The sequence below is a fragment of the Heterocephalus glaber genome, unplaced genomic scaffold (genome assembly GCF_053883595.1).
Source record: "Heterocephalus glaber isolate CG9 unplaced genomic scaffold, H.glaber_assembly_v1.0 deba00001457, whole genome shotgun sequence".
NCBI lineage: Eukaryota > Metazoa > Chordata > Mammalia > Rodentia > Bathyergidae > Heterocephalus > Heterocephalus glaber.
The window spans coordinates 40,606,064-40,624,819 of NW_028258305.1; positions in this window are offsets into that span (position 1 = coordinate 40,606,064).

Consider the following 18,756-nt stretch of genomic DNA (forward strand, 5'->3'; position numbering starts at 1 on the left):
CTAGGATTTGAGAAGCACAACATTCAAGCTGGACTGACTTCATGGGCTTGTGAAGAACACTTCTCTTGCCTTCCCACCCTGCTCTCTCCATGCCCAGCCCCATCCAGCCACCCAGCGTGCCTCTGCAGGGCCCCTCAGAGGGGTCCTATCCCAGGCAGGGCTGAGAGTTCAGCCGTGGCTCAGGCCCTCTAGCTCCCAGCCACAGGGCAGCTGTTCTACCATCCTGTGCAGCTTGGATGTTCTTTTTCCATTCTGCCTCCACCCCAGACTGTTGTATTTATTTAGGTAGCTGAGAGGATCTCCCTGTGTACTCAGGCTGGCCCTGAACTTGGCTCAAGTGATCTTCCTGCCTTAGCTTCTGGAGTAACCTGGACCATGGTGACTCCCACTGCCACCTGGCTGCACCCCATCTTTCTAAGTCACCCGGCAGCCTCCTCTGCAGTGCTATCCTGGTCAGCCCTGTGGAGGAACGGCTCACCAGGCTGGAGCTAGACCCCAGCCTGGCCAACCCATATCAGGCTCCCAGTGGGCCTTACATCTGCTGCCCTGCTTTGTTTTTTGCTTCTGTACATTTAGATATACGTAATGTTAACAATTACCATAGGAAACAATCATGCCTGTAGATATATCTTGGTGCTTTTTTTCCCCATTCCCTCCAACACCTCTTCCTCTCCTTATTTATGAAAGCTTTACTTCCATTTTTTTTCCCCCTTCTGTTCTTTTTTTTCCCCTTGTCCTTTTCTTTCCCTCTCCCCCTTCCCTGTCCCCTTCTCATTTGAACATTTTCTTTCCATTTCCCAATATCATACATTTGGGTCCTTATTTATACTTTCAATTTCTCACACCAGAGAATGCAGTATTTAAACTTGTGTCCCATTTGTTTCACTTAAGAGTATGGTGTCAGGGTCCATCCATTGAGCTAGAAATGTCTCAAGCTTATCTTTATGGCAGAGCAGTGTGCCATTGTATTAAAAAAAAACCCCACATCTCCTTAATCCATCTGTTGAGCATTTGTGCTGTTTGCAAGATTTAGCTATTATAAACTCTGCTGCTATAAACACGGGTGTGCATAGCATATACCTCTGTGGTATGATGCTTTTAATTACTTGGAAAGATCTCAAGAAGGGGAATAGCTGGGTCAAGCAGAACCTCTAGTTAAGTTCTCTGAGGAATCTCCACACTGATTTTAACAGTGGTTGCACCAGTCTACCCTCCCACCAACAGTGGAGAAGGTTCCTTTTCCCCCACAGCTACACCATTTGTTATTGGTTGATTTCTTTTGTTTGTTTTGTTTTGCTTTTTGAGGTGGTCTCACTGTGTAGTTCAGGCTAGCTTTGGACTCACTTTGTAGCCCAGCTGGCCTCAAACTCGGCGATCCTGCTTCAGGCCCTTGAGTGCTGGGGTTACAGGCCTGTGCCACCATCCCTAGCATTTTGATTTCTTGATAGCAGCCGTCCTTTCTGGGGTGAAGTGGAATCTCAGTGTTGTTTTAATTTGTATCTCTTTAATGATCAGTGATGTTGAGCACTTTTTCATATATTTGTTTGCCGTCTCTACTTCATCCGAGAAGTGTCAATTTACTTCAGATAACCATTTTTGGATTGGGTCTTTTAAGTTTGGGGGGTCTGATTTCTTTGAGTGCCTTAGATTCTAGATAGTAGTCCTTTGTGTGAGGAACAGCTGGAAAAAATTTTTCCCACACCGTGGTTTATCTTCACTGTGTTGGTGGTTTATTTTTGCTGTACAAAAGTTTTTGTGGGTTTTTTTTGGTGCTGGGGATCAAACTCGGGTCCTTGCGCTTGCGCAGCAGGTGGTGAAACCACTGAGTTAAATCCCTGGCCTGCAAAAGCTTTTTAATAAGATAGTATTCCAGTTGTCGATTGTGATAGTTCCTGTACAATCAGGCTTTCATTCATAAAGTTTTTGTGGACACCAAAGTCTTCAAGAGGTCTACCTATTCTATCTTCCAGGAAATTTAGTGTTTCTGTTTTAATATTTAGATCTTTGATCCATTTCAATTTGAGTTTAGTGCATGGTGAAAGATATTGGTCTAGTTTTAATCTTTGGCATGTGGAAAGCCAGTTTTTCCAGGACTGTTTCTTAAAAAGGCTGTGTTTCAGTGAAAGTGCTTGGCTCTTTTGTCAAAGATAAGGAGACTGAGTATATTTGGAGTTGTTTCTGCATCTTCTAATCTGTTCCATTGATACTCAGGGTTTTTTTATTTTATGGCCAGTACCATGCTGTTTTTATCATAGTAGATTTGTAGTATAATTTCAAGTCAGGAGTTGTGATGCCCCCTGCCATGCCTTTATTGCCTAGAATTGCTTTTGTTATTCTAGGTCTCTTCTGGTTGCAAATAAATTTTAAAATTATCTTCTCTAATTCTGTGAGATATGCTATTGGGGTTTTTTTTTTGGTACCAGGGATCGAACTTGGTACCTTGCACTTGTGAGGCATGTGGCGGAACCAATGAGCTAAATCCGTGCCCTGCTATGTGTTCAAAAGTTTGATTCAGTTCTGATATTTCTTTGTTGATTTTTTTGTCTAGTTGATGTATTTGTGACAGGAGTATTGAGGTCCCCTGTTATAACTGTATTAGTGCTTATTTGATTTTTTATGTCTGTTAATATTTGTTTTATATAGTTGTTTGCACTGGTATTTGATGCATATATATTTATGATTGCCATCTCTTTCCTTTGGATTGTTCCCTTTACAAGGATGTAGTGACCTTCTCTTTCTCTCTTAATTGGTCTTGGCTTGAAATCTACTTTGTCTGCATATAGAATAGCTACCCCTGCTTTTTTCTGGGTTCCTGTAGCATGGACTGTTGTTTCCTATCCTTTGACATTCAGCCTATGAATTTCTAGTTGAATTAAATGTGTTTCTTGTATGCAACATATTGTTGGATCTTGCTTCTTGATCCATACTGTCAGTCTGTTCCTTTTGATTAGTGAATTAATGCCATTTACATTGATAGTTAAAGCTACAGCAATAAGAATTTCTATTCCATGTGGACTTTAGATATGTGTCATGAGAGTAACTGGCAGGCTGCCGATGTGTCTGTTAGTGCTACCACATCTCAGACATGCCTGGGTGGGACTACAGGGAGAACTGGCAAGAACAGTAAGCCCACAGTTGAAACGACTGAAGTAGGGTAGGAATGACAAGTCCATTTGGAGGCCAGATGGGTAGTTGAGAGGTTCCCTTGGTATCCATGGTGGTTGATTCCAGGAACCCCTTGGGTACCAAAGTCAGATGCCCAAATCTCTTATGTAAAGTGATACAGTATTTGCAGGTAAGCTATCATGCCTGGATCCTCTCAATTCAATCTTGTTTCCTGGTTCAAGTGCTCTACTGGAGCTACCTTGGTGAGGGCTTCTTGCGCTAGGTGGCAAACTATCTGAGAGTGGCTGTGCAGAGAAGTGGGAGGTCTATTAGGGCATGAAGGAGAGGGCAACGATTGTACAAAGTACAGCAAAGGGATCATTTCTGCATTCTTGGTGTCTGACCTCTGCACTGCACCCCTAATTTCTCGGCCAGGCCACTGGCTGCAGGAGAGTCAGTAGCAGGGCATATTCCCCTGGCACTAAGCCCAGGGCTTTGGCAGAAAAAAGTCAAATCCCCTCCTCCCCCAGGAGGAGAGGTTTAATTTGGTTCACACATTAGCTTTTTTCTTTTTAAGGAGGAAAAGGTTTTTTTGGGTGCATACATTGCCTATTTTTTTCAAAAAATGGGACTGGAGCCAGTCATGGTGATGCACATCTGGAATTCCAGCACCTGGGAGGCTAATGCAGGAGGATTTCCACAAGTTCAAGGCCAGCCTGATCTCCATAGTTGAGACCCTGTCTCAAAAAAAAAAAAAGGAGGGCCGGGGGTTTAGCTCAGTGGTTCCAGCGCCTGCCTCACAAGCACAAGGTCCTGAGTTCAATCCCCGGTACCAAAAAAAAAAGAGGGGGCTGGGGATTTAGTTCAGTGGTTCTGCCAGCTACCTCCCTCGAAAGCGCAAGGTCACGAGTTCGATCCCCGGTACCAAAATAAAAGCCAAAATGGGACTGTAAAGTTACACAATTGCAGCCCCTTAAACTCAGAACCCCTTGCCTAGTGGCAAGTGCTTCTACCCATAACATCTAAATCTGAGTCTTCCACAGAATGTCTCTCCAGGGAACAAAAGCCATCCTGGCAAACATCAGGTTGACTCTGCCCCCTCCAGCAGCCCCTACTTCTGGGTGACAAGGACATTGCTCTTTGGCTGAATACCTTCTCTAGCAATCTGCCAGAATTCTAGGTCTACCCTGCCCTCCTGTGCATTCTTCAGCATACTTATCCATCATTTACTACCAGCAAGGGCCTTAACCTTAGTCACATTTTACAGCTAAAGACTCTGCTGTCACCCCAGGATCTGTACCAGGTGCCACTGTTGACATTTTGAAGTTACTCTATTTAATCTCAAAATGCATTTTAATTATGTTTGCATAGAAGAGGAAACAAAGGCTTTACAGGACTCACAACTTTCAAGAATTCTGCTGGACATGGTGGCTCAGGCCTGTAATCCCAGCACTGGGGAGGCTGAGGCAGGAGGATTGCCCCAAGTTTGAGGCTACCCTGGGCTACATTGAGTTCAAAGCCAGCTTGGACTACATAGGAAGAAGACTCAAAAAACAAAAGGAAAAAAACTTCAACACACCACTAATGCAGTTTTTCCAGTGGTCCTGGTCAGCTCCAAACTCATTGCGTGCAAAGCCCATTTTTCTGTGCATCTAAATTATAATCCAATATTCAGGTGTGGACAAACACAAAGCTTCAGGATGAATTGTACAATGTTTACAATATGAGATCTGAGTTTAAAATATGAAATGTAAAAAAATATATATGAAATGTAAACTCTACACAAAGCTGAAAAGCCCACAGGTACCAGAACTGAAATGTATAATCTTAGTGTAAAAGGGGCTTGCTGCAGTAGCTTTATTCTGTTACACAACAGTTGAAGATGCAAAATTCTGTGGTTTAAGCTGTTACATACAACAGATAGCATACCAATTTTAGAAGTTACACATAGACCAACAGGTGCCCAGCAGCTCATTTGCACTGATCAGACCCCCCCAGCTGGATTGCTGAGGATAAATCAGGGAAATAAGAAGCAGGAGTCCACCTGTGTGATCTGTCTGTGTAGTTTGCAGATGGGCACCCTGCACTCCAGGTCTGTCATGCCTGCTGCTTTTGTTACTGGGTAACTTGCTTCTAAAAAGTGGCTCAGGGCTGGGGATTTGGCTCAGTGGTTCCATCACCTGCCTCGAAAGCGCAAGGTCCCTAGTTCGATCTCCAGTACCAGAAAAAAGTGGCTTGCCAACTAAATATTACCGGTTCGGGGTTGTTTCCTCTCCTTCCAGAGTTGGATTCCAGGTTCTTGTCTTGAACAAAGAATTTAATAAAATGAGCAAAAAGCAGTGGCAAGGTTTATTCGAGAAAGTAAAAGTGAAGAATAGGAAAGCAACGCTTTGCAGAGCAAGCTTGTGCTGAGTAAGTAGAAGAAAAGGGTAAGAGCAAAGATCTGGAACGCTGCAATAGCCCCGACTCCTTGAGGCTGCCTTTCTTTTCTACTGTCCAAACATCTAGGAAACCTGGAAGAACGTCTACATATGATTCCTGAGAGGCGGTGCTGGGATCCCATGCCCCAAGCTGATGTCAGGTCTGGGCCTCCGATTAAAAACCTGCTCGAGTTCTCATGAGAAGTGCAGGCACAGGGCTGGAAACTGTTCTACACGTGTTTCTGGGATCTGGTAGCTAACAGGTCACACCTACTTCCCTAGCCAGCTTTTGCCATACCCTAATCTCCTATCTCACTTTTTCCATTGGAGCCATCATTACAGGCTTCACCCTCTTGTGTTAGCTTCTCCTCCCTGAGTATCTGAGACTCAGCTTAAGGAGGAGAGGGTTATTTTAGCTCACAGTGTCTGGGTGTCCAGTCCATGGTGACCTGGCTCCATGGCAGAACCAGCATGGAGGAAGGGTGTGGCAGAGCAAAGGACTCACTCCAAGGGGGTGAGAGGCAGAGGAGGGGAAGGTGAGGAACAGTGACTGAGAGGCGGAAGTGAAGGACCACACCTATTCCCCCAGGCCACAGCTCCAGGGCCCACCCAGACAGACCTCCCTAGGGCCCGGGCGGATCCCAGAGCCAATCAAATTGACCCTGAGCCTCTGGTGCTATCAAATTCCTTAAGTTACACCTCCTTTATGTCTTCCTTTAGGGACTTCTGGTTAGACAGCAGATCTAACTCCGAAAGCTTGTCTGGGGTTCATTCAGTTGTTTTCAGGAAACTGCATGCACATCAAACTTTATGTAAAGATCACCTTTTTCAAGGGGATTTATGGGGGGGGGGCAGTATTTGGAATTGAATCCAGAGCCTTCACACTGAGCTATATCCCTAACCCTTTTTTATTTTTTATTTTGAGACAGGATCTTGTTAAGTCACTGAGTTGCCCAGGCTGGGCTCAAACATGTGATCCTCCTGCCTCAGCCTCCTAGAGTGCGGGAATTACAGGCATGTGCCACCACACCCAGCAGGATTTTAAGTATATGACACAACTGGATTCCTTGGCTAGTAAGTGGTTGAGGCAAATCTAGAGCATGGGTCTCTGACTCCCAGTAGCCTCCCACCAAGTTATGTAGCTGCTGCCATGAAAGCACCATCCTTCTGGGCATGGTGTTCACGAAGACCTGAGTCTCTTAAGACAGCAGTTGTGAATAGTGAGCCACTCAGTAAGAAGTATATTTTATACCTTGATCCAAGACACACATTGCTATATCTGAATCTGCAATGGCCCCAAATCCTGATGTATTAAAAGCTAGCTCTTCAGCTTGGCACCATTAGAAGTGGTGAAAACTTGAAGATGTGGAGGGTAGCAAGAGCGTGTAGATGATTGGGGTGTGCCCTCTGAGGGGAGGGTGGGACTCTGCCTCTGGTTTCCCTTGCTTACCAGCCACCATGAGGTGAGCAGCTCATCAGATTACATTCTGTGTCATGATTTGTTGCCTTCTTACAGGCCCAAAAGCAATGGTGCCAACAAACCATGGACTAGAACCTCTGAATCTGTGAGCCAAAATCTTTCCTCTTTTTAAAATTTGTCATCATGGGTATTTTGTTACAGTGATCCAAAACTGACTAACACACATTTATATTGTATGTGTGTTATGAAAATTTTATGAAAAAATGCCTGTAGGGTGTAGTCAATACCTTCTGATTTCCCCTTCCATGCACTTCCTAAATAATTCAGCCTTAAAGCCATTGTATGGAGCAGAGCAAGGTGGGCATTCATGCCAGGGGCTGTTTGCTGTGGGATATTGGGAGCTCCAGTGAGTTTGGAGGGAGCCCCAGCATGGGAGGGTACAGCCTGAGCAGGAAAGAAGGGCATCACCTGGAGGGCAGCCTGCCATGGGGCATTGGCAGTGGATGAGGACTGTCTGCCGGGGTTGGCAGCCTGGTATGGTGTGTTTGTACCTGAGCTAAGCAGGAGACCAGCTGTGGGAGCCTGAGCCAGTGTGCGTCCATGGGTGTGTGCAGGGTGCATGGAGCATCTGAAGCTAGAGTGAAGAGGGCATCTGCACCTGGGAGACCTGACCTGCACTGGCAGCTGGGAGCCCAGGTGGGTAGGGAGGTCAGCACCACAGAGGCAGCCGTGGGGGCCGTCAGAGCCGAAGATGGGTGAGAAGACATTCACGTAGGGGCTGGGCCAGGCCAACCTCTCAGGAGGCTGGGATGGGACTTTGGCTACAGGGAGATGAGTGGTATATTAAGTACAAAACTGGCCATGTTTCCCACTAGAGAAGGGAGAAAGCAAGCATAAACTGTCTTGATGAATGGACTAGGAGATACTGGCATGTATCCAGGTGTCAACATACCCATGTAGAAAGGGAAACAAACAGGCATGGAAGTAGCTCTGGCTAGAGGCCCTGAGAGCAAAAGGACCCCAGGGGCAGGAAGTACTTTGTGCCTAGATCTTGGTTTCTAAACACCACTGTCTGCTGCAACAGCCATGGCTAAGGGAGTGTGGTGGTGCATGCCTGCCATTCCAGCACTCTGGGAGGTGGTCAGGAGGACCACAAGTTCCATGCCCACCTGGGTAACTTAATGACTTAGTGACACCCTGTTTTTAAATTGAAAAAGGCCTGATGATGCTGAGGTGGTAGCTCAGTGCAAAGCTCTTGAGTGCAACCCCTAGAACTACTTTAAAAAAAAAGCCAGGGCCTGGGATTTAGCTCAGTGGTTCCGCCGCCTGCCTCGAAAGTTCAAGGTCCCAAGTTCGATCCCTGGTACACCCCCCAAAGCCCATGGCTACTTGAGAGAAATAAATGATTCTAGGGCAGGGGCAAAAGCAGATGTGCTTGGAATGAGTTGTGCAAGGAGGCAAAGAATTCCTGCAAGGTTGCTAAGATCACCTCTAAAGAACACACTAGAAGCCAGCTGGCCAAATTCTGGGCCAATCTGAGCATCAGGTTATAGTATAGGTTTATAACCCATGGACTGAAAATTAAAATCAAGGGATAAAAGTGAGTAAATGAGAAGTGAGATGAGCATGATATATTTGCATAATTTCAAATAATGTCCCTGACACAAAATGATTATTAATTACAAAGAAAAGAAAGAGCTTTGTTGTGAAGAAGCTTGGCAGATACCATCTTAGTTAATTATCAAAATGAATACAAGTAGGAGTGGGACAAATCCAAGCCATGTGACAGCTGAGAAGATGCAACGGCAAGAACACAGAATCGCTTCTGTGCTATTCCTGTCAGAGACGCATAACCTGAGTCTGATCATGAGAAGACATCAGGCTGGGCATGGTGACACAGGCCTGTGATCCTAGCACTCAGGAGGCTGAGCCAGGAGGATCTGCAGAGAGTTCAAGACCAGCCTGGGGGTACATAGTGAGTTCAAGGCCAGCCTGAACTGCATAGCAAGACTTTGTCTCAAACAGCAAAAATAGGGGGGCTGGGGATTTAGCTCAGTGGCACTGTACCTGCCTGGGAAGCTCAAGGTCCTGAGTTCGATCCCCAGTACACAAAAAAAGCAACAACAAAAACCCCAAACTCCCAAACAAAAAGATATCAGATGAACCCAAAGGAGAGACAGTCTATAGGATAACTGGCTGGTAATCTTGAACAGTGTGAAGATCATGAAAGTGAAATCAACAGAAGATTGAGGTAATGTTTTACACCAAAAGAGACTAAAGACCTAAGTATTAAATGCAACATGTAAGTGTGAATTCTGACCTGTTGTTGTAAAGGATGTTACTGGAACAATAGGTGAATTGAGCTGGGATCTGAGGATTAGATGGAAGTAACATGATTTTTCTTTATTTTGACAGTTCTTTTGTGGATATGTAGTAGGATTTTTTTTTTCTCTGTGGTACTGGGGATTGAATCCAAAGTCTTCACTCTGAGCTACATTCTGAGTCCTTTTTTCAGTTTTTATTTTGAGGCAGGGTCTCTCTAAGTTGTCCAGCTGGGCTTGAACTTCTGGTCCTCTTGTCTTAGCCTCCCAGAGTGCTGGGATTACAGGTGTGTGAAGGGCAATGGTCTTGTTGGTAAGAAATATGCAATAAAATTGATTTCATGCATAACCTACTGATGTGTTGCAACCCACAGTTTGAAAAACTGTGTGGTGGCACATGCCTATAATCCCAGCACCCAGGAGGCTGAGGCAGGAGGATTGCTTTAATTTCAAGGCCAGCCTAGGCTACATAGTGAGTTCATGGCCAGCCTGAACTACACAGCAAGAACCTGTCTTCCCCCTCCTCAAAAAAAGGAAAAATATCATGGTTCTGGGCGTGGTGGCCCATGCCTGTGATCCTAGCATTTTGGGAGGCTGAGGCAGGAGAACCTCAAATTCAAGCCTAGACTGGGCAACTAAGCAACTTAGTGAGACCCTGTAATAAAATAAGAACAATTTAAAAAGTGCTGGGAATGTAGCTCAGAATAATGGCCCTGGGTTCAATCCCCAGTCCTACAGAAACAAACACCACCACCACCACCCCACCATAATGCTCAGTGTCCTTTCCAGGTTTGATCTGTTCCTTTCCCATTTCCCACTACTCACGGACCAACAATTCTGTGTCCTCCGTGGACTCTCTAAAGTGGCCACATCTGTGAAGTCACTTCTGGCTCACTTCCTGGAAAGCAGCTCATCCTACGTCAGGGTGGTTGGTGTTCGAGAGTCTTGATTCTCCCTCCAACTAGAAGAGAATCCTCCGACCCTTCTGGTGGGTCACTGAGCCACTGCAGGGCTCTGGCTCCCAAGCAATAAGCCTTAGGGTTGATTGTGAGGGAAAATTATCAGCTTACAATCATATATTTCCAAATAAAATATCCACATGTGAGCATGAAAGACATTTTCAGATATGCAGGGACTCAGAACATTTCCAACTTCAGATGTTCTTTGAAAGAATTACTAGGGGAGGGAGTTTCAAGGGAAGAAGCATGAATTCATCAGAGGTAACAGTTAAAAGGGAATCAATAACATTTATTGTTAACTCAGCATAAGAGAACTGAAATCCAAGATAATAACATTAGAATAATAATGTTAATAGTATTAACATTAGAAGCTGGGTGAGGTGGTGCACACCCATAACCCTAGGACACTGGTAGGCTGAGGCAGGAGGATCAAAAGTTGAGTATAGTCTGGACAGTTTAATAATTTACTGAGACCCTCAAAATTTAGAAAGGGAGCCGCATGGTGGCACATGCCCATAATCCCAGCACTGGGAGGCTGAGGCAGGAGGATCTTCAGTTTGAAGCCAGCCTGGGCTACGTAGTGAGTTCAAGGCCAGCCTTAACTACATAGTGAGACCCTGTCTCAAAAAATAAATAAAATAAAAAGGGGGCTGGGGAAGGTGACTCAGTATGAAGGCCCTCGGTTGGTTTGATCTTCACTACCACTAAAGAAAGAAAAAGTAAATTGAACCAAGGTCCTCTTTGGAGGGGGGAACAGGATATAGACTAGATAGCTAGAGTAACATAAAAATTAGGGTGTGAGTTAAATATTTAAAAGACAACTAGCCGGGTGTGGTGGCGCACACCTGTGATCTCAGCACTGGGGAGGCTGAGGCAGGAGGATCATTGCAAGTTCAAGGCCAGCCTGGGCTACATAGTGAGTTTAAGGCCAGCCTGAACTACAAAGACTCAGAAACTGTCTCAAAAAACAAACAACTGTAGAATAATGGAAACACAGTATGTCACTCCTGTTCAACAGAAATTGAGTCATCTGAAAGCTTGGAGACAGGTGACTGGGGCTACTTGAAAAACAAGACAGGATGGAGTGTTGTTTTTTTCCCTTTGATTTCTTTTTTTTTTTTTGGTACCGGGGATTGAACTTGGGACCTTGTGCTCGCAAGGCAGGCGCTGGAACTTTCCCTTTGATTTCTTAATCATTAGCTCTAGATAAAGTCACACAAGCTTGTGGTATCAAACTCTAGCTCAAGAGAATGTAACATCCTTGAGCATGCTGATAAGGCCCAGGGCCCGAGGACTGTCCAGACCACCGGAGAGAGGTCAGACAAATCTTGAGATCGCAAAACAAGCTCGAGGCATCCACCTTAGAGGAAAGAGAGACCAATGTCCTCTGAAGTAGGTCAACACAGCCCATTTATTTGTCCAAGAACAATGACCCTGAAGGAAGGAAAGGATATTCCTTGGAAGACCCAGTTAACCCTATAAATGTAGGACCTCATTCAGGGCAGCTGCTGTTTTGGTGCCTGTCCACCTCCATGCCTAAAGGTTTTCTCTCCCTCTCTCTTCCTCTCTCTCTCTCTCTCTCTCTCTCTCAAAATCTATCCTTGTGAAAGAAACTCTACCTGTACTCCGTCCGGGTGAAATGTTATCTGAAATCTTTTGTCAAAGACACGAAGGATCAGGCATGTTGGCAGTTCCTTGTTGCAGGGAACAGGGGAAGGGGACGTTACCAGAACCTCTGCAGTTAGTCCTAGTTTCCTGCGAGCCACGGCAGCATACGGTGAATTACAGGAAAGGTAGAAAAATGAGACTGAGAAGAAGCTGAGCTTTGGGTCTGATCAGTGCTGCTCTGGGCAGCAAAGACAAAAGCTCTCCTAGCTTGCAGCACTTTTTATTCAGTACATGGGGAAACAAAAGTAACAAGTCAAATGTAGAGTTCAGTACTTCACAATGGGATAAACAAGGTGTAACAAAAGGCTGAGGAGCAGTGGAAATCTAAGAACGATGAGGAACTATGCAGATGAAGATTTGGTTCCTCCCTGGCGTCTCCTGCAGGTGTGGTCTTGTCCTGGAGCATTAGAGCATTGAGGGATCACTGAAGTCTCAGTTGTGACCAGAGGCCAAAATGCAGTTATGTCTGGAAAGTCGTAGCTGGCCTGTAGGCAGGAGAACTAGGCCTACTCAAATGATTTTTCCCTAGAATTATGTAGCATTGTTCCCAACACCTTGTGACCTTAGGAAACCTGGTTTCCCACTAACACTTCCACACTATTAGAGCAGAAACAAAACAAAAAGTTGGGCATGGTAGCAGAGGCCTTCAGGGGCTGGGGGTAGCTTGGTGCGATGGCCCAGGCTCAATCCCTAGCATGGCAAAAATAAACAACAGACAAGCAAACAAGCAAACCCACCACCTAATTGGAACAAGAAAATCTTGAGTGATCCAAACAGAGGTGGAAAAGAAGTAGAGAAACAGCATGCTAAATAAAAATGCTGAATGATAAGGGAGGAATAAATCCAAGCAAATCACCAATCCCAGTATTTTTGAACATGTAAAATTAAACCAGAAGTTCATAGACTTGATTTGTTAAAAGAAATTCAACCAGGGCTGGGGATTTAGCTCAGCAGCACACCGCCTGCCTTGCAAGCACAAGGTCCTGAGTTCGATCCCTGGTACAAAAAGAAAAGAGAAAGAAAGAAAGAAAGAAAGAAAGAAAGAAAGAAAGAAAGAAAGAAAGATCAATCATTTGTTATTTTAAATGGCATTCTTGAAAGAAAAGGGTGACAGGATGTCTTAATTCACTTTTTTCTCATTGCTGAGACAAACTACCTGACACCCAAAGTTAAAGGGAGAAAGGTTTGTTTACAAACAGTTATATATACAGTTCGTAGAGGCTTCAGTCCATCATCGGCTGGCTGCAAGTTAAAGTGGCAGAAGGGCCACAGTTCATAGCTGCAGAAGCAACAAGGGACCTTGACAGGGTCTTTCTGCCCCTTTTGTCTTATTCAGACTACTTAGGGCGGGTAGACTGACACCCTTAATCCTGGTGCCCTCCAGCCTAGCCCCAGCATGAATCAATCACATAGTCTAGATTCAGCCACCTCTGAAAAAGCAGGAGGCTTTGGGGGGACATTTAAACATAAGCCATAACATGGCACATGCCTGTGATCTCAGCTGCTTCGGAGGGTAAGGTAGGAAGATCACCAGTTTGAGGCCAGGCTGAGCAATTTAGACAGACCTGGTCTGTAAATAAAAAATACAGAGGGCCGGGATATAACTCAGTGGTGGAACATCCCCAGGTTCAGTCCCCAGTACCAGAAAAAGGGAAGAAAGAAAGAAACAAAGAAGAGAGAGAGGGAAAGGGGGGGCGGGGAAGGAAAAGAGAACAAGAAAACACCATAGAATTATTGAAAATAAAAGGGTGGAAAAAATGAACCATACAAGAATTAACAATAAAAAGGCAAAAGTAATAGCACTAATATCAAAGAAAATAAGATTCAAGGGGCAGGAGATTTAGCTTAGTGGCACTGTGCCTGTCAGGCAAGTGGAAGGTCCTAAGTTTGATTCCTGGTACCAAAAATAACCCTCAAGACGAAATGTCAGGTAAAAGGGCCGAAAACCAAGATCAGACCAGGCCACAACAAGTCTTTATTAGGGGGATAGATCTGCCGGGCTGTCTCTGAACAAAGGAGAGACAAAAAGTAATATGGCAGGGGCAGGGAGAGTCTTTTATAGAGACTGAGGTGGGGTTTGTAGGGGCTGAGGTGGGGTTAAGTGAGGTAGTGACTAGGGAATGGAGGAGCCCATGATGTCACTAGATGGTAGGAGGTGAGCGAGTATTAGGTTACTCTCTAGGCGGGAACAGGGGCATGCTGGGAAGAAGCATGGTGAGAGCAACCATCTTGGCATGACGTCACACGGGAGGGGGCAAGGCACGATAGGAAGAGGGCAGCTACTATACATAATAGCTGCTGAGGTGGTGGGAGACCTATCAAAAACAAAACCAAAAAAGCCCCTACAAAATAGGATTCAAGGCAGAAAACAGGAAGATAGACCAAAAATGACATTTCATATTGCTTAAAAACAAAGAAAACTACTGGATTTGGGTGTCCAATAACAAAACTAGTTAAATATCTATACTAAGGCTCCTGCTGAAAGCAATTCAAATGCTGAATAAATATTTTTCCATACTGGGAATTGAGCCCAGGGTCTCCACATTGAGCTTTGTCCCAAGACCTTTTGGGTTTTTTAAATTTTTAGGTAGGGTCTCCCTAAGTTACTAAATTGCCCAGGCTGGGCTCAAACCTGCAATCCTCCTGCCTCAGGCTCCTAGGGTGCTGGGATTACAGGTGTGTGTCACCATGCCTGGTTGACTAAAACGATTTTTAAATCTCCTTTGGGTCATCATCTAGCTACTAAGAGGTGGAGGATTTTTTGTTTGTTTGTTTGTTTTGTTTTGTTTTGGTACCGGGATCAAATTTAGGTCCTTGGCTTGTGTAGCAGGAGGGGAAACCACTGAGCTAAATCCCTGGCCCAAGAGGTGGAGGATTTATTGGGTCAAAGGTTAAGGGAGATCAAGAGCCCAGGGAGGTGAGCAGAACCCTGAGGCTGCTTTCGTCCTCCAGATATTTGGAGATTGGGTGAAACCGAGTTTAGCTGTTGATAGCTTCAGTTTGGACAGACACCTAGCAGAGGGGCTGCCAGGATGTGCAGACGGGTAGGAGGCCTCCCCCAGAAACTGGGGACCCAAAGAGTGACCCCCTCAGCCCCAGGGACTGAGAGATGTGCTTTACAGCCAAGCAGAGCAGTGGGAGAAGCCTGGGAAACGTGAATTGGCCTCTCAAGGATTCATGGTCCCGATTCACCTTGGCACCAGGTCGAAACAGCTGTGCTTCGAAAAGTGATGAAATTCACCAACTCTGGCAAAAAAGATCAAGAAAAATAAAAGGCACAAATAATTAATTCCAGAAATAAAAAAGATTGAATAATTACAGATACAGTAGACATTAAAATACTTGTAGGGGCCCAGGATGTAGCTCAGTGGTGCCGCCACCTGCCTCGCAAACACAAGGTCCTGAGTTGATCCCTGGTACCAAAAAACCCCCCAAAACAAAAACCTGAAATGCAAGCAGAGTGTGGAGGCATATGACTGTAATCCCAGCACTCAGAAGGCTGAGGCCGAAAGTTAAGGCCAGCCTGGGCTACATGGCAAGATCCTATCTCAAAAAACCCAAAATAAACACAAAACAAAAAGCTGCAAAGCAGGTGAGATTGCCTGAAGGGCATTGCACATGCCTGGGGGTCTTGAGGGGTCAGAACGACCTTTACCTCTGGTTTTTGATATTTTGACAGTCATCTTTGCTTTGTCAGGTTTATCCATTCTTTTCTTTTCTTTTCTTTTCTTTTGTCCCAGGGATTGAACTTGGGACCTTGTGCTTTCAAGGCAGGTGTCAGAACCACTGAACTAAGTCCCTGGCTATCAGGTTTCTCCATTCTTTGCCCATGGCTTCCTGACTTGGTTCCTTCTCTCTCTTCCTCCTACCTCTCTGCCTCAAGCCTAACCCCAGAGACAGGGTAAGAAAGGGTAGGCACAGGTCAGTCTCGCTTAGGGTCATAGGTGCAAAATTATAGAATAGTAATGGACAGAATTTAGCACTGTGCATAAAAAGATAATATCACCAACTGATAAACTGTTTTATTATAGTAATTGGTGATACATTAACCAGAAGAGTGGTTGGCTTAACAATAAATATGCAAGCTGTATCATTCTATTTCTTCAAACAATGTAATTCTTTCTTTTTTGGTACGGGAATTGAACTCAGAGCTTCACAGTTGCGAGGCAGGCACTGTGCTGCTGAGCTACATCCTGCGCCTTATAATTCTTTTTTTTTGGTACTGGGGGTTGAACTTGAGTCCTTGCACTTGCACAGCAGGCATCGAAATCGCTGAGCTAAATCCCCGGCCCCTGGCCTTATAATTCTTAATATTAACATTAAAACAAAAGTCATGATCATGCCAGTAGATGGCTGAGAAGCTGCTTCACACAGCATTCATCTACAAGAAAATCTAGCGTCACTGTGTGTGGTGGCACATGCCTGTAATACCGGCACTCAGGAGGCTGAGGCAGGAATATCACAGCTAGTTCCAGGCCATTCTGGGCTACATAGCGAGACCTGTCTCAGCCAAACCAAACCAAACCAAACCAAACCAAACCAAACCAAACCAAAACAAAAAGCAAGTTGGAAGAAAACACTGATTCCACTGTTGATTAAAGTTCTACCCAGAAAAAATTAAGCTCTGGTATTTATGGCCCCATATAAAGGTGCTAAAACCATAAAGAAAAGCAAGGGAAGGGCCAGGGATTTAGCTCAGTGGTTCCACTGCCTGCCTCGAAAGCACAAGGTCCTAAGTTCGATCCCCGGCACACCCCCCTCCCCCCAAAAAAGGAAAAGCAAAGCAAAGCAAGGGAATGATTAATCCCAAAGCTAGGATGCAGCCACCAGGCACAGAGGTGTACACCTACAGTCCCAACTACTTGAGAAGCTGAGGCAGGAGGATTGCTTGATCTCCTAAATTTGAGACTAACGTAAGCAACATAGCAAAACTATGGCTCAAAACAAACAAAGCAAAAAGCACCCCCACCCCCACCCCCCAGACAAGGTCTCGCTACACAGTTCAGGCTGTCCTCGAACTTGCGGCGATCCTCCTGCTGGGACCCCCTGGTGTGTGCCCCCACACCTACCCCTGCACAAAACCTCTGAATATTTGCATTAAAGAGAATCATACTGGAAATATAAACCATTCAGAGTTGCACTGTAACCACAGCATTAGACCATCTTCTTTTCTTTCTTTTTTTTTTAAATTTTGGTATTGAACCAAGAACCTTCACACTGAGCTATATCCCCAGATCTTTTAAAGATGTTTTGATTTTGATAAAAAAATTTTTTTAAATTTTGAAACAAGGTATTGAAACGTCATTAAAATGCCCAGGCTATGCTTGAACTTGTGATCATCCAGCCTTGCAGAGTTCTAGGGTTATGGTAGGAGCCACCACACTGGGCAGCCAAGCAATCTTTTCAATACTGACAATCTGCTGGGGAAAAAACAAAAAGCCAAAAAACAAAACTCATTTAATTTATGTTTTTTGATTGCTGTTGAATTTGAACACCTTTTCTTTCTTTCTCCCCCAGTTTCTCTTTTCCTTCTTCTTATCTTTCCCTCTCCGTTCTTTCCCTCCTGATTAGATTTTTCTTCCTCAAAATAAAAATAAAATGAGCTGTGGGTGTAGCTCAGTGCTGGAGTGGCCTCAGTATGGTGCTCGTGTATGTGCACGTGTGTGGTAGAAGATCCAAGAGCACAGGTTTCCTGCCCCCAAGATCACAGTTTTATAAGACAGAATAAAACCAAAATTCTCAGAGGCAGCTGGCTAAGACGAGCCGGCCATAGAATTTTAAAAAATAAAGTGTGTGCGGTGCATGTTACAATCTGCAGTTTCTATTTGGGTGATCTCAAGTTTCAACAGCCTCTCCCTGGAGGGCTTCAGCTCCACTGCGGCCCTCACAGAAGAGCGAGAACCCGCGCCTCCCAGACCCGGGCCCTTGACTCTGGCCGGAAGAACTGAGTGTCACTGAGTCTCCAGGCCCCTGGGGACCGATGATCAGGATGCCGCAGAAATGATGAGGGGAACGAGGACAAGTCCCACAGGGCTCAGTGCATTTCGACACTATTTTTATGCTTTCCCTATGGGGCGGTTATGCTGTGAGTAATGAAAAGGCGCTGCAGCGTGCTGATTGCAGTGTGAATGCCGGGCTGCCGCTCCCAGATGAGCACAAACCCACAACCCCTCTGCCGAGGAAGCCACTCTGCACCTTTAGTGAGCTGTCCCGCCCCAGCCGCCGGGGGAAACCACTTGTCCACAAACTCTGGCCCGCAGCCCGGGCAACGCTGGGGATCGAGCGAGCCACTCAGGGGACGAAAAGCATGACAGTCTGCACGGAGGTACTTGCTGGGTAAACATATTTGCTGAGGCTGGCCGGAGGACGCCTTTTACGAGAAAACAATATTCCTTTCCTAAATTACATTTATGTTGTCGACCTGATTAAAGAAGAGCTTGTGTGAGCTACCTGAATGATTGAGCATGTTATTTATCTGTTCCACTCCAAAACCCCACTGTCATAACGGTAAAGAAATAAAAAGACCATAAACCCATAACGTCAAAGAGAAGGGAGAAATGACGACAGGAATCAAAGAATTCAACACAGTTTTGGAAAATGATTGCATGGGTGGGAAGGAGGGGGAACCCGGAGGAGAGGTGCTGTGTGTCGGCGTGGCCGGAGAGGGCGCTCGAGAGCTGCTGGCCCCAGCAGCGCGCAGTAAGTGCTGGGAGCTGAGGGGTCTTCGTTTCCGTCCGCAGGGGACCGTGCACTTGAGAGTCCTGCATCCAGCTTGTCACTTAGCGGAATATATCCGCCCGTTATCTGTGTTGCTGTAGCCATAGTTTTTCCCTTTTAATTGCTGAAACTCGTGTTCCATTTCA